This window comes from Protopterus annectens, chromosome 3.part1, assembly GCF_019279795.1.
Source record: "Protopterus annectens isolate FY-2018-M chromosome 3.part1, PAN1.0, whole genome shotgun sequence".
NCBI lineage: Eukaryota > Metazoa > Chordata > Ceratodontiformes > Protopteridae > Protopterus > Protopterus annectens.
The window spans coordinates 171,302,713-171,317,655 of record NC_056732.1 but is presented as its reverse complement, the minus strand read 5'-3'; the positions used below and the strand labels follow the sequence as shown (position 1 = coordinate 171,317,655).

Below are 14,943 nucleotides of genomic sequence, written 5' to 3'. Positions count from 1 at the left end.
TGATGGATGTCATTTTGGAAGCCAGAAGGCCAAGCACTAGAAAATCTTATGCTGATAAATGGAAGAGATTCTGTGCTTGGAACCAAGCACAAGGAATAGACACAGCAAAGCCCAATATTCCTCAGATTTTACAATACTTAACTGAGATGCTTGACAAGGGCTTATCTTTTTCTTCAGTAAAAATCCATGCCTCTGCCGTCTCGGCTCATTACAACACAGAGCCTCCTCTCTTTTCTCATCCACTGTCTTAAACAGTATCTCAGAGGGGCCAAAAATTTAAGGCCTCCGAGGAGAACACCAACTCCTGCATGGGACCTCAATTTTGTGCTGGAAAAACTCACCCTGCCTCCTTTTGAACCAGCAGCTACTGCTGATATAAAATTTCTGTCCTGGAAGACAGCTTTTCTTTTGGCAGTCACTTCAGCAAGAAGGGTTTCAGAACTACAGGCTCACATGGCAGTGGAGCCTTTCGTTATATTTTACCCGGACAGGGTGGCCCTCAGGACCAATCCTTCTTTTATGCCTAAGGTGGTATCCAGTGTGGCCCTTAACCAGACCATTCACCTGCCAACATTTTTCCCAAATCTGCAGAACAAGGGGGAGCGGATTCTGCATTCATTGGATGTACACAGACAGCTAAGATTCTACTTAAACAGGACAAAATCTCTAAGAAAGTCTGAGCAACTACTGGTAACATTTGCTGCAGGATGACGGGGGAAGGCTGTATCAAAACAGACGATTTCTAAATGGATAAAGCCACTGCATTTGTTTCTGCTATTTGCACCATGGTAAACCTGTGCCCAAGGGGATCAGATCCCTTTCCACTAGGGCTGCCTCTATTTCAGCAGCTTTTCTCAGAGGGTCCCAACCAAAGACATTCTAGAAGCTGCTACTTGGAGCTCTGTTCATATGTTCACAAAGCATTATCATTTACCTCTCTTTAAGTCCAGGGCAGGCTTTGTCACTGAAGTCCTGCAGGGCCTTATAGCTGCTCCTAATGCTGTTTAGTTCCATCCTCCCATCCATAGCTTTGGGATTCTACCCAAATGTAATGACTGCAACAGTGAAACACGAAGAACATAGTACAGTTGTGTACACTTACCATAAATGTAGATGTTCGAGTGTATTCGCTGTTGCAGTCTGGGTTACCCACCCGCCATCCCCCATTCTATACCTTTTCTTTCTTTCACTATACTCAAAAGCCTTTGTGGTGTATTTGTTTTTAGTTGAAGGTAAATTTTATGTTTCTAAGGTGCATTTATATTTATATGTAGACCGTGTGGCAATACAGTGTTGTCAAAGGGAGATTTTGCTTACTTAATTTAGTAAATTTCTTTGAGAAACTTGCTGAAGCGGTCAGTATCGGCCATGCAGCCTGGATGTGGCCAAGGTCTTTGATACTGTACCCTATGCTGAAATTGGAAATATGCTTAAAGATCTAAATGTAAACCCTTATGTTACAAGATGAATACAAAACTGCCTGACAGAACCCACATAATTAAAATAGCAAGTGCCACCTCAGAAAGCAGGGACCTCTTCTGTTCAGCATCTGTTTCCTAATCCACACATGTAGCCAACTAAGTTTGCTGATGACTGCCACTGGGTGGTGTTTACACAGCATCCATTGTCATGTTACTACAGCTAGGGCTACATCATACGACTCAATAGTGCATTAGAAATTAGCTTAAATTAATTAAAAAGAAGTGTGGCATTGCCATCTTTGTTAAACAAATGTCTGTAGTATAGCCAGTACTCCACTCTAGACTGATGCAGTCAGAAATGTTGGTACCTTTATCAACAGCTCCCTGTCCTTTTATCTCCATGTAGCAACAGTAGCCTGGTAATCCTTCTGTCTAGCCTAATTTATAATTAACTTTTGAACTGGATGAGATACCTTTATCATTCCTCTGTACTCTGCCCTGATCAAACCAGTTGACAATATAAGAACCCTTTTAGTGTGAAGCTATCCAAGATACAGGACACTAGCTGATTTATCATCTCTGGCCTCAGCAACTGTATGAGTAAAAGACAAGAGGGCAGTAGCAGTACTATGGTTTGGCAGAAAGCCTTGTTGGGTTGGGGTTAAGAGGTTTTCATGGATTAGGTATTTAAGCAGTTGAGAGTGGAAGAACTTTTCAAGAATTTTTGATAGTGGTGATAGAATGGCTATTGGTCTAAAGTTAGGGGGGGTCTGTGTAGGTTACCTGCTTTGTGCAGTGATATAGTGTAGAAAGATTTCCAGATGTTTGGATCTGTGCCTTCTTGAACTGATCTATTTATTAGTATAGAAATCAGGAGTGCTGCAGATTCAGCAGCAAGCTTGAGAAAGGGGGGAGGTAGTTTATCAGCAGATGGGGAGCAGAGTTTAAGTTTAAGAAAAGGAGGTTTGATATAGGAGATGGACAGGTCTCAAAAAAGAAAGGGTTTTTGTTATGAGTAGGAGAAGTGGAAGTGTTTGGGGTATTGGAGTTATGGTCTGAGTTAGTCTGCAGATGGTATAAATGAGGTATTTAAGTAGAGTAGCAGTCTCCAGTGGTGAGTTATTAGGGTAGGGATTTGGGGTTGTGGGGTTACCAGGGTGAAGGATGTTATTGATAGTGGACCAGAATTTGCTAGGGTTGGAGAAGTGATTAGAGTGTGCTGTATTACAGAAGTTTTTCTTATCTTGGTAAATGTGTTTTTTGGTAAGGTTTCTGATTTCTCTGTAAATTTTTTAGTAGGGTAGGAGATTTGGTGTTCTGCCAGGTTTTCCAGATACTATCCCTTTTGTGCATGAGGGAGCGGGTTTCTTTTGATAGCAAGGGTGCATAGGAAGCTTTTATCCTCGTTTTTCTTTGGGGAGCAAGTGAGTCTAGGATGTCAAGGAAAATTTTGCAAATTTTTTCAGCAGCTTCATTAAGGGGAGGGTGGTGAAGGAAAGACCAGTTAATGGAAGTCAGGTTAGAGTTAAATGACTCAGAATCAAAGGCGGATAATTTATGGCAGTCTCTATAAATGTGGGGTCTGGGTATTTGGATATCTAATCTTTGGATGTGAATAGGAAGATGGTCACTATGGGAGTTGGGTAGGGTGCAGGGGTTGTGGTAAAGAGTAGGGTCAGTAGTAAGTATCTAATCTAGAATAGAGGTGGAACCAGAGTTTTTATTAATACGGGTGAGGGACTTGATGAGTTGTTTGAAGCCATGCATGCTTATACTAATATTTGGAGAGTCTGTAATAAGTTTTGGCCAGTCTGTGTTTGTCTCCCAGAATGTTAGCTTCATAGGAAATGTTGTCAGACAGCCATGACAGTATATTTTCTAGGACTGGAATGTTGTTTCCTGGCAGGATGTAAATTGAGGCTATAGCAAACTTTTTGTGAGAGTTTAAGTAACAGTTTAGCACAATTAGTTCAGCAGGGTGAAAGCTTGGTAGTGGTGTTTGAAGAGGGGAGAGATTGAGAAGATCAGATTAGAGAACTTGCAACACCACCACCTTTTTTGTCTCTGTCTAATCGAAATATGTTGTAACCAAGGGATAGGATTTTGTTAGCTAATTACACAGCTGAACTTTTGCAACTTGTCATTTTGCCTTGCAAGCTGCACTACTCAACCTCAGCAGTCTCCTTAGCATCTTGGTTAGATATTTGAGGTAGAAGGAATTTATTGGTCAACTATTTGACACTCAAGCTCATTTGAACAGGAATGGTGACAGAAGCCTTGTAAATAAGTGCTTCACATGCATAGTTTATTAGCACAGGATTTCTAGGTATGTAGGGAACAGTGCTTTTACATTAGTGATGATTTGCAGTCTAAATTAATTTAGTGCTACCTTTAGTCAAATATGCCATTTTGCACATCACCTTAGATTACTTTCATTCCAATTCCCTTAATTTTGCAGCTGTTCTTCGTCTTTCACTGTTGCAGTCATTACATTTGGGTTATCTGCCTGCAGGTAGCCCTCAGCCGGGCTGAATACCAGAGTCTTGTTTTCCTGCATCGGATGCTGTCCCTCCTTCCATGACGTCAGGTTGTCAGGGGTATAAAACCTGCAGCCGATGCCATTACATCAGTCTTTCTTGCCGTGCGTTGCCCGAAGCAGAAGCATTTCGCAAGTGCCGTTGGCCGACTCCTGAAATTTTCATTTTCGAGTTTCAGAACCTAAGTATTCGAAAAAAGCTAAGTACCCCATTGGGGATCCTTTTTCTTGCTCTTAACCGATGTCAGTAAAAGTTAACAATTGTCTTACCTGTGGAAAGCAAATACGTCATAAAGATTTTAATTCGTACTGCATTCTTTGCTTAGGCCCAGACCACAACATCCATTGCTGTCGGTTTTCTGCCTTATTCAATCCCCGAACTTTTTGTCATCTGTCTATTTTCGCAGCAGATTATTTTGGTACTCAGTTTAACTATCCAGAACTGGCTTCAGTAAGCCATCCGACTACCGATATTCTGAAAAAACGTAAGGATAAAGACAGAGACAGACCGCATAGGTGCAAAACTGCCAACGACACTTCCGTTAAGCTAGCCACCAGTTCGCCGGTACTCAGTGAGACGCTTTCGCAGCCCCTGATGCCCACTACTTCAGATTCGCAGGCCTCTACTGAGACCCATTCAGAGTCCGGTATGCTGTGATATGTTTCTTCGACTGTGGAACCTGTGGATGTCTCAACCTTGGATGGGTCTGGAGCTGCTGTGCAGGCACCGGCTTTTGAGGGTGTATTCAGGCCCACAGATTTGCATTTTAAACCGATGCCATCTTCTTCATCAAGGCCTAAAACTCCACCCACGCCTCGAAAACCGACGTTCAAACCGCATGCTCAGGCCCATATGCCTAAAAAAAATGCTTAGAATGGCTGAAGACCTTATTAATTTAATTAGGGGAAGCCAGCCTTCCCCCTCTAAGAGATATAGAACTGATTTTCCTTCTGATTCTTCTGATCAGGATTCTGAAATTTCTGTTTCTTGTGATTACCAGGATTTGCCCTTGTCTACCTATGATGATTCTGATGCAGAGGATTCCGTTCCCTCTGCTTCCCCTCCAGAAAAGTTTTCTTTTGGTGAAACCTTGCACACTCTTGGGGAACATTTCCGCTGGGAAAGCCAGGATTGCTCTGACTCCAAAAAGAGGTTTAGGGAATTCTTACTCCTCCCTCAACACAGGCCTTTAGCTGTCCCTCCTGTTCTGGACATTGTAGATGATGACTTCTTGGAATCTGGCCTGGCCCCAAACACTTCACCTCCAGCTCCCAGAAAACCTGACTGGTATTACAGAGTACCTGACTCTCTCAAGTTCCTCTTCAAGAATCCTACTGTGGATCCAGAGACCATTTCCCAAGGACCAAAGGGCATTAAGGCTACTGCTGCCAAAAACCCTACCCCCTCTGATAGAGATTCCAGGGCCTTGGACAGATGGAGTAAGAAGGTGTACATTTCTGCTACCTTGGCCATTAGGGCCTTGAATTGCCAGTTTCATATGTTAAAGTATCAGTCACATATTATGGGACTACTTAAACAGAAAATGATGATTCCTGACTGTGCTGAGCATAAAGAATTGCAAGTTGGTAAACATACTTTGCAATGTGGTTTTGACTCTTTAGAAGCATCTTGCAGGGCTGCTGTCACTGGGTCTGTACTTAGAAGGCATGCTTGGCTTAAGGAGCAAAACTTGCCAGATCAGCTAAACTACTGGATGCTTCCTTAAACCAAGACCGCCTGTTTGGCAACAAGGCAGAAGTAGTCCTTAAAAAGATGGAGGAAAAAGCTAAATCTATGCAAACTGTTAAACATTTCCTACAAGTACAGCCTCCCAGATTTAGTAGGCATTGGCCTTCAAAGAATTGGTCCTTTCCAATCTCTTCCAGGCCTTCTCATTCCAAACCCAGGAACAGCAGACCACCTAGGTTACAGTCTCAGACTACACACAGGCCTAAGCAGTGGGGGGGCTTCCACTAACAAATCTGGAAGTAGTAAGACACCCCCCTATGGAAAAATGTCACAATGACTTAACCTTAACCCTTCCAAGCCTTGCTCAACTGCCTGCTCCCTTAGGAGGAAAGCTCGCCCTGCATGCAAAAAACTGGGAACTCATTACCCAGGACAAATGGGTTTTAAATATAGTTTTCCAAGGATACAAATTCCACTTCCACACTTTACCAACCCCAAACGGTTGGCCAGACCTACCCTCAAGTCAGTGGGCAGAGGCTCAACAGCAGGTTCTCTCTCTTCTAAGTATCAGGGCTATTCAGCCTGTCCCAGCAGAAGAAAGGGGACAAGGTTTTTGTTCAAGACTTTTCCTGGTACCCAGAAAAGACAGCTCCTGGCATCCTATCCTGGACCTCTCTATTCTAAACACCTTTTTGGTAATCCCAAAATTCAAAATGCTAACACTTCAACAGCTGCTTCTTATGCTAGGCAAAGATGCCTGGTTGGCAACCTTAGACTTAAAGGAAGCTTACCTGCACATTCCAATAAGGGAGTCTTGCAGGAAATACCTACACTTCAGAGCAGGCACTATCCGTTCTCTGCACTTCCCTTTGGCTTATCTACTGCGCCCAAGGTATTCACAAATGTCTATCTCCAGCCATTGCATTTTGCAGGCAGAGAAATATTCATATATACCCATACCTGGATGATTGTCTAATTCAGGCAGAAAGCCAGGACATGCTATTAAAACATCTGGCATTTGTAAAGAAACTTCTAACCTCACCATAAACGAAAATAAATCTCATCTGGTACCCTGCAAGCTGACTGTATTCCTGGGAGCAAGCTTGAACACATCTTCCCAGATGGCTTACTTCACGCCAGAGAAACAAGTTTATTTGACAGCCTACATCAAACTACTGGCCACAAAGACCCAGCTATCTCCAAGGAAACGTTTGCAAGCCCTGGGGTTCATGGCCTCTTGCATTCTACTAATTCCATATGCAAGACTGCATATGAGGAAACTACAATGGTATCTAAAAAAGTCTATGGTGTCAACAGTCTCAGGACCTGCAATCAATGATTCCTATCATTCCTTGTATAAAGACAGAGTTCCTTTGGTGGGCACAGGCCTGCCACCTCAACAAGGGGCTCCCTTTCAATCTACCCCCTGCCGTCCAAACCCTGACTACAGATGCATCAGACTATGCATGGTGGGGCTCACTTGGCAGGGCAGTGCATTCAGGGCAAATGGAACCCGAGTCAGATCCACCTGCATATCAACCAAAAAGAAATGTTAGCTGTACAGAATTCCCTGACAGCCTTCAAGGACCACATCCTTCCAGGACAATTATTAGTAAAGACAGACAACACCACAGTTATGTGGTACATAAACAAGCAGGGGGGAACCCACTCGTACCCTCTCTGCAGACTAGCCATGGCTGTGTGGAACCCAGCCTTGAGCTACCAAGTGCACCTACAAGCTCAGTTTCTGCCAGGCAAGCTAAATTCACTGGCAGACGACCTAAGCAGAAATCTCATGGACCCACACAAATGGAAACTGGAACCAAAAATATTCAACCTCTTGAGGAACAAATGGGGGGGACTCCAGAGATAGACCTGTTTGCCTCCCCCCAGAGCTACCAATTGGACAAATTCTGCACAAGGACTCCCCACAGTCAAGCTTGGAAAGTGGATGCCCTGTCCTTCACCTGGGAAAACCTCTCTGTTTATGCCTTTCCCCCTCTGCCTCTCCTCTCGAAGTTTCTGCTAAAGATCAAACAGGACAGACCAAAGACAATTCTTGTTGCAGCAGACTGGCCTCGCCAGCACTGGTACCCCGTCTTGTGCAGCATGATACTGCTGGATCCATGGCACCTACCTCAGACACCTTCCCTGCTGTCCCAGCAGGTGGGCCAGATTCTGCTCCCTCAGCTTCAAACCCTGAACCTTGCAGTCTCGCTAATTCCTTGAGCTCTCCAATAGCATCCCTCAGTAAGCAGGTGCTAGATGTCATTCTGGAAGCAAGGAGACCTAGTACTAGAAAATCCTATGCTGAAAAGTGGAAAAGATATTGTTCCTGGAGCCAGACCCAGGGTATGGGCACTATGGTGCCCAGTTTACCTTATATTCAGTACTTAACAGAAATGCTTCACAAGGGCCAGTCCCTTCTCTTCAATTAAAATTCATGCCTCTGCAATTTCAGCACATTATAATACTGAACCACCCCTGTTCTCTCACCCCCTGTTAAAGCAATTCCTTAGAGGGGCTAAAAATTGAATACCCCTCAGGTGAGCCCCTACTCCAGCCTGGGACCTTAACTTTGTATTGGAAAAGCTCACTCTCCCTCCATTTGAACCAGCTGCAACTGCAGTGTTGAAATTCCTTTCTTGGAAACTGCCTTCCTTCAGCAAGAAGAGTGTCTGAATTACAGGCCCTCATGGCAGTGGAGCCCTTCATTATCTTCCATGCAGACAGGGTTTCCCTCAGGACCAATCTTTCCTTTATGCCCAAGGTGGTGTCTAGTGTGGCCCTGAATCAGTCCATTCATTTGCCTACCTTTTTTCCTAATCCACAAAACAAAGGAGAATGAATTCTGCACTCTTTGGACGTGCACAGACAACTTAGATTTTATTTGGACAGCACTAAGCCCCTCAGAAAATCTGAACAGCTGCTAGTTGGCTTTGCTGCAGGGGCAGAGGGGAAGGCCATTTCAAAGCAAACCATTTCTAAATGGATAGCCCATTGCATTCATTTCTGCTATAAGCACCATGGAAAATCTACCCCACAGGGGATAAGATCACATTCCACCAGGGCTGCATCTACCTCTACAGCCTTTCTCAGAGGGGTCCTTACCAGGGACATCCTAGAAGCTGCTACCTTGAGCTCCGTTCATACCTTCATCAAGCATTGCCACATGCCTATTTTTTCTAAATCCAGAGCTGGTTTTGCCACTGCAGTATTGCAGGGCTTAATAGCTGGTCCTAATGCTCTCTAATTTCCTCCTCCCTTCCTTAGCTTTGGGAATCTATCCAAATCTAATGACTGCAAGAGTGAAACACGAAGAACATAGTACAGTTGTGTACACTTACCATAAATTATGTTCGAGTGTATTCACTGTTGCAGTCCTGGTTACCCTCCCTCCACCCCCCACCCCCTACATCAAACTACTGGCCACAAAGTCCCAGCTATCTCCAAGGAAACGTTTGCAAGCCCTGGGGTTCATGGCCTCTTGCATTCTACTAATTCCATATGCAAGACTGCATATGAGGAAACTACAATGGTATCTAAAAAGCCTATGGTGTCAACAGTCTCAGGACCTGCAATCAATGATTCCTGTCATTCCTTGTATAAAGACAGAGTTCCTTTGGTGGGCACAGGCCTGCCACCTCAACAAGGGGCTCCCTTTCAATCTACCCCCTGCCGTCCAAACCCTGGCTACAGATGCATCAGACTATGCATGGTGGGGCTCACTTGGCAGGGCAGTGCATTCAGGGCAAATGGAACCCGAGTCAGATCCACCTGCATATCAACCAAAAAGAAATGTTAGCTGTACAGAATTCCCTGACAGCCTTCAAGGACCACATCCTTCCAGGACAATTAGTAAAGACAGACAACACCACAGTTATGTGGTACATATACAAGCAGGGGGGAACCCACTCGTACCCTCTCTGCAGACTAGCCATGGCTGTGTGGAACCCAGCCTTGAGCTACCAAGTGCACCTACAAGCTCAGTTTCTGCCAGGCAAGCTAAATTCACTGGCAGACGACCTAAGCAGAAATCTCATGGACCCACACAAATGGAAACTGGAACCAAAAATATTCAACCTCTTGAGGAACAAATGGGGGGGACTCCAGAGATAGACCTGTTTGCCTCCCCCCAGAGCTACCAATTGGACAAATTCTGCACAAGGACTCCCCACAGTCAAGCTTGGAAAGTGGATGCCCTGTCCTTCACCTGGGAAAACCTCTCTGTTTATGCCTTTCCCCCTTTGCCTCTCCTCTCGAAGTTTCTGCTAAAGATCAAACAGGACAGACCAAAGACAATTCTTGTTGCACCAGACTGGCCTCGCCAGCACTGGTACCCCGTCTTGTGCAGCATGATACTGCTGGATCCATGGCACCTACCTCAGACACCTTCCCTGCTGTCCCAGCAGGTGGGACAGATTCTGCTCCCTCAGCTTCAAACCCTGAACCTTGCAGTCTAGCTAATTACTTGAGCTCTCCAATAGCATCCCTCAGTAAGCAGGTGCTATATGTCATTCTGGAAGCAAGGAGACCTAGTACTAGAAAATCCTATGCTGAAAAGTGGAAAAGATATTGTTCCTGGAGCCAGACCCAGGGTATGGGCACTGTGGTGCCCAGTTTACCTTATATTCAGTACTTAACAGAAATGCTTCACAAGGGCCAGTCCCTTCTCTTCAATTAAAATTCATGCCTCTGCAATTTCAGCACATTATAATACTGAACCACCCCTGTTCTCTCACCCCCTGTTAAAGCAATTCCTTAGAGGGGCTAAAAATTGAATACCCCTCAGGTGAGCCCCTACTCCAGCCTGGGACCTTAACTTTGTATTGGAAAAGCTCACTCTCCCTCCATTTGAACCAGCTGCAACTGCAGTGTTGAAATTCCTTTCTTGGAAACCGCCTTCCTTCAGCAAGAAGAGTGTCTGAATTACAGGCCCTCATGGCAGTGGAACCCTTCATTATCTTCCATGCAGACAGGGTTTCCCTCAGGACCAATCTTTCCTTTATGCCCAAGGTGGTGTCTAGTGTGGCCCTGAATCAGTCCATTCATTTGCCTACCTTTTTTCCTAATCCACAAAACAAAGGGGAATGAATTCTGCACACATTTGGACGTGCACAGACAACTTAGATTTTATTTGGACAGCACTAAGCCCCTCAGAAAATTTGAACAGCTGCTAGTTGGCTTTGCTGCAGGGGCAGAGGGGAAGGCCATTTCAAAGCAAACCATTTCTAAATGGATAGCCCATTGCATTCATTTCTGCTATAAGCACCATGGAAAATCTACCCCACAGGGGATAAGATCACATTCCACCAGGGCTGCATCTACCTCTACAGCCTTTCTCAGAGGGGTCCTTACCAGGGACATCCTAGAAGCTGCTACCTGGAGCTCCGTTCATACCTTCATCAAGCATTACCACATGCCTATTTTTTCTAAATCCAGAGCTGGTTTTGCCACTGCAGTATTGCAGGGCTTAATAGCTGGTCCTAATGCTCTCTAATTTCCTCCTCCCTTCCTTAGCTTTGGGAATCTATCCAAATGTAATGACTGCAAGAGTGAAACACGAAGAACATAGTACAGTTGTGTACACTTACCATAAATTATGTTCGAGTGTATTCACTGTTGCAATCCTGGTTACCCTCCCTCCACCCCCCCCCCCCCGACTTCTCTTGGCTCTACCTTTCCTTCTTGTTTGGTGTATTTGCTTTTTGTTGGAGGTGTAACATAACATATAATTGCTTCCCATTACCTGATGTCTGAGGCAAGAAAAATTGATGTAATGGCATCGGCTGCATGTTTTATACACCTGACGTCATGGAAGGAGGGACAGCATCCGATGCAAGAATCCAAGACTCTGGTATTCAGGCCGGCTGAGGGCTACCTGCAGGCAGGTAACCCAAATGTAATGACTGCAACAGTGAATACACTCGAACATCTACGTTTATGGTAAGTGTGCACAACTGTATTTTTTCTCTCATAGCAGTTACATAACTGACCTCTCCTTTTAAAGGCTATGTAGTACATGCCTGTAGGGAGTAGATCATGATTCAAAAGCAGTTTTTCAGGAAATTGGAAGTAAAGAACCACAGAGCCAGTAAAACTGTAAAGTATTTGGCCAAGCGTATGCAAATGCTATTCGAGCTCTGCTATTGTAACCCTTGCAGCAGACCAGTAAGCTGAAGTTGATAGTAGCATGTGACTGCATACATGTCAACCTCTTAGCGCATGAATTCTGGACAAAGCCAAAAATAATGGGAGGGGGACAAAGGCCCAAAATCTGGGAGAGATTATAAATATTGCTCTTACACATTTAATGATAGAATAACATGTTTTACTTTACCATATATTTTCTGAAGGATATCAAGTTTGGAACCAATATGTCTTGTTATTTATTTAGTGAAAATCACACATTTTTTTTGAAGAACAGACCACAAATATGAGGTAAAAATCCTGGCCAGTCTGTAAAATTCTTGACATTTGAGAGGTCTGCCAATGAATAAAACAGTTCTGAAGTAAACAAGGCTAATAGAACTCTGATCTTTCCTAAGAGACTGCAGGGAGTATAATGAAGTGAAAATGCTGCAGTTCAGACTGACATTTCATTGACTGCTTCTTTTGCAGATATGCATGCAAATATTCAAACACACAGCCCAGAACTAGCACTTCTGGTTTGAGTCACAGTGGAACATAGTTAACACCTCATGCACTGAATAAGTTGCAAACTGCTTAACAACATTAGCCTCAAAACAGGGTATAGGATGCACTCTGTATGTGCACAGCTTAACATTCCAATTATCCTGAAGCAGCTGATAGTATTATTACCTCACAGCAAGAGGTTTCTCTGTTGGATTCTTGGCTAGGGTGCCTTCGGTGAGGAATCTGCATGCTCTCCCTGTGTTCATGTGGCTTTCTTCCGGGTGCTCCGGTTTCGTACCACATTCCAAAGACGTGCAGTAGGTGGATTGAACATTTTAAATTGGCCATATGTGTGAACGTGCGTGCGAGTGTATGGTGTGAATCAGCTGTTAAGGCAGGGCTAGCCAGCCGGTGGTGTAAACCTTGGCTCTAGATGATGGTCACTATTGAAGTGACACCCCGACCCCATGTGAAAAAAATGGGAAAAAGGGGTTATGGATGGAATTACTATTGAATGACCTCACATGTAGCAGTGTACGTGTAACCAACACAGTTGAGATGGCTCTTTGTGACATAACTGCTTTAAATAACCCTGGGGAAGGAGCACTAAGTTATATGACATCTTGCATAAATACCATCTTGTATGTACTCTTCATATGCAAAGAACTCTCTGGACAATCAGGAGCACGTGACATCAATCCTTTGAACAGACTGTGATCTTATCAGTTGTATTCATTTCAGATTTTAGCTGGTGAGCAAATCACAAATCTATTTTTTGAGTGTTAGCCCTGCAGTTGAGCCAAATTATCACAGCAAATGCCTTGAACTACAGTTTAGGGTATGTTTTTCAGACTTGGTCAACAAGGACCAGTGAAATTCTTCCCTAAAAAAAACAAGCACATAAATATCTAATCATGGGCTGTTTGGTTGGTGATTTTTCAGCATTTCTAGTCCTGGATCTGCTTTAGAAAAGAGCAAATAATACAACAGTCATGTGTGTTCTCTGCAAACTGGGAATCCTGTTTTTGTCTGCAGTTTGTCCAACAAAATATGGCTAAGTGCCTTAGAAAGGCCATTTAGCCTATGAGACATCCACATGTCACATTAATGTGACAGTGACTGCATATTGGCTTCATATGCATTATTTCTAACTCATGAGGACATCAATAGTAATCAGAGCTGTAACACTCAAGCTGGGTTAACTGCAAAAAAATCTCTGTTCCTCTTGCAGCTATACTCAGCTTCACTTATTTTGTATTCATGACACCACAAGACACAGCTTGGATGGTAGATATTCTCATTCACATGGAGTCAATGCCTCTTTTAACTTTTTGCCCATGTCCCCTCCACAAGGACTTCTCAAAGAAAGGATGAGGCTTACTTTATTTTAATAGCCTCAGATCAGTAAATGAGGAGGTTCAGTCTGTGTCCTTCTCCGAACAACACTCCCTGTCCCCACCCACATTGATTACTACTTACTCTTTATTCTGTGATCAACAGGAAAATGTGCTTGATCCCAGCCTCCAGTCTCTCATGTTGACAGTTTGGATGATCTTGCCTTTTTGTACATAATTTAGTATATAGATATATCTGTCTATTATCAGCAATGATGGTACACATTTTCGGAGAGGTCATAAATCCTACCACTAGAAAGTCATGTGTAGTGACGTGGGAAAGGACTTGCAACTTGTATTCAAGTGAGTCATTTACAGCCCTTCCCCATGCTTGGTGCCTTTATTTGATTACCTACATCAGATCAGGCTTATTCTTCAGTTAAATTACATTTTTTGGCCACTTTGGCCTGCTTGCATATGCACTCAACCCTTTCAGAAAATTCAGTCGTGCAATTCTTGGGAGAAACTTTGCGTCTTAGGCTTCTATGCATGATATTTCTCAGGTGCATAACTTGAATTTCAAGGCAGAGGTCATATCCAGCTCGTATTTACACAGCAACATCAAATGTGCCTTCTGAAAAGTCTTTGGTAACAGTTACCTTTGATAGCTGCAAGTCTGAGTTGCAAGATGCAATGTGTGGCAAGTTATCTTTTATATGGCCATCACTAAGAGACAGCATTACTGAAAATAGAAAATTATTCCAAATATTTCAGAAAAATACTTTAAACCATTTTATATAGTTTCTATTCCTGATTTCCAGACAAAAATACAGGAGAGGTGTGTACATACGTGTGTGTGTGTGTGTGTGTGTGTGTATATATATATATATATATATATATATATATATATATATACACACACACACACACACACACACACACACACACACACACACACTCACGATATAAAAAGTGTACTCACCCCTGTTAAAATGCTAGGTTTTTGTGATATAAAGAAATGAGACCACAATAAATCATTTCATAACTTTTCCCACCTTTAATGTGACCTATAAACCAGTACAATTCAATTGAATAACAAATTTGTTAGTAGAAAAATATAAAAAATAAAAAATGTACAATAAGCTGGTTGCATAAGTGCGCACACTTTTAAACTAATATTGTTTTGAAGCATCTTTTGATTTAATTACAACATTGTCTTCTTGGGTAGGAGTCTATCAGCATGGTACAACTTGACTTGGCAATATTTGCCTACTCTTCCTTGCAAAAGTGCTCCAAATCTGTCAGATTGTGAGGGCATTTCTTGTG

At 43.3% G+C, this 14,943-nt stretch overlaps 1 protein-coding gene across 9 annotated transcripts in view; it reads left to right on the top strand.

The window, feature by feature from the left end:
• Positions 1–14,943, top strand: part of ARHGAP12 (Rho GTPase activating protein 12) — a 1,910,410-nt gene that overhangs the window by 944,922 nt on the left and 950,545 nt on the right. The window lies entirely within an intron of this gene.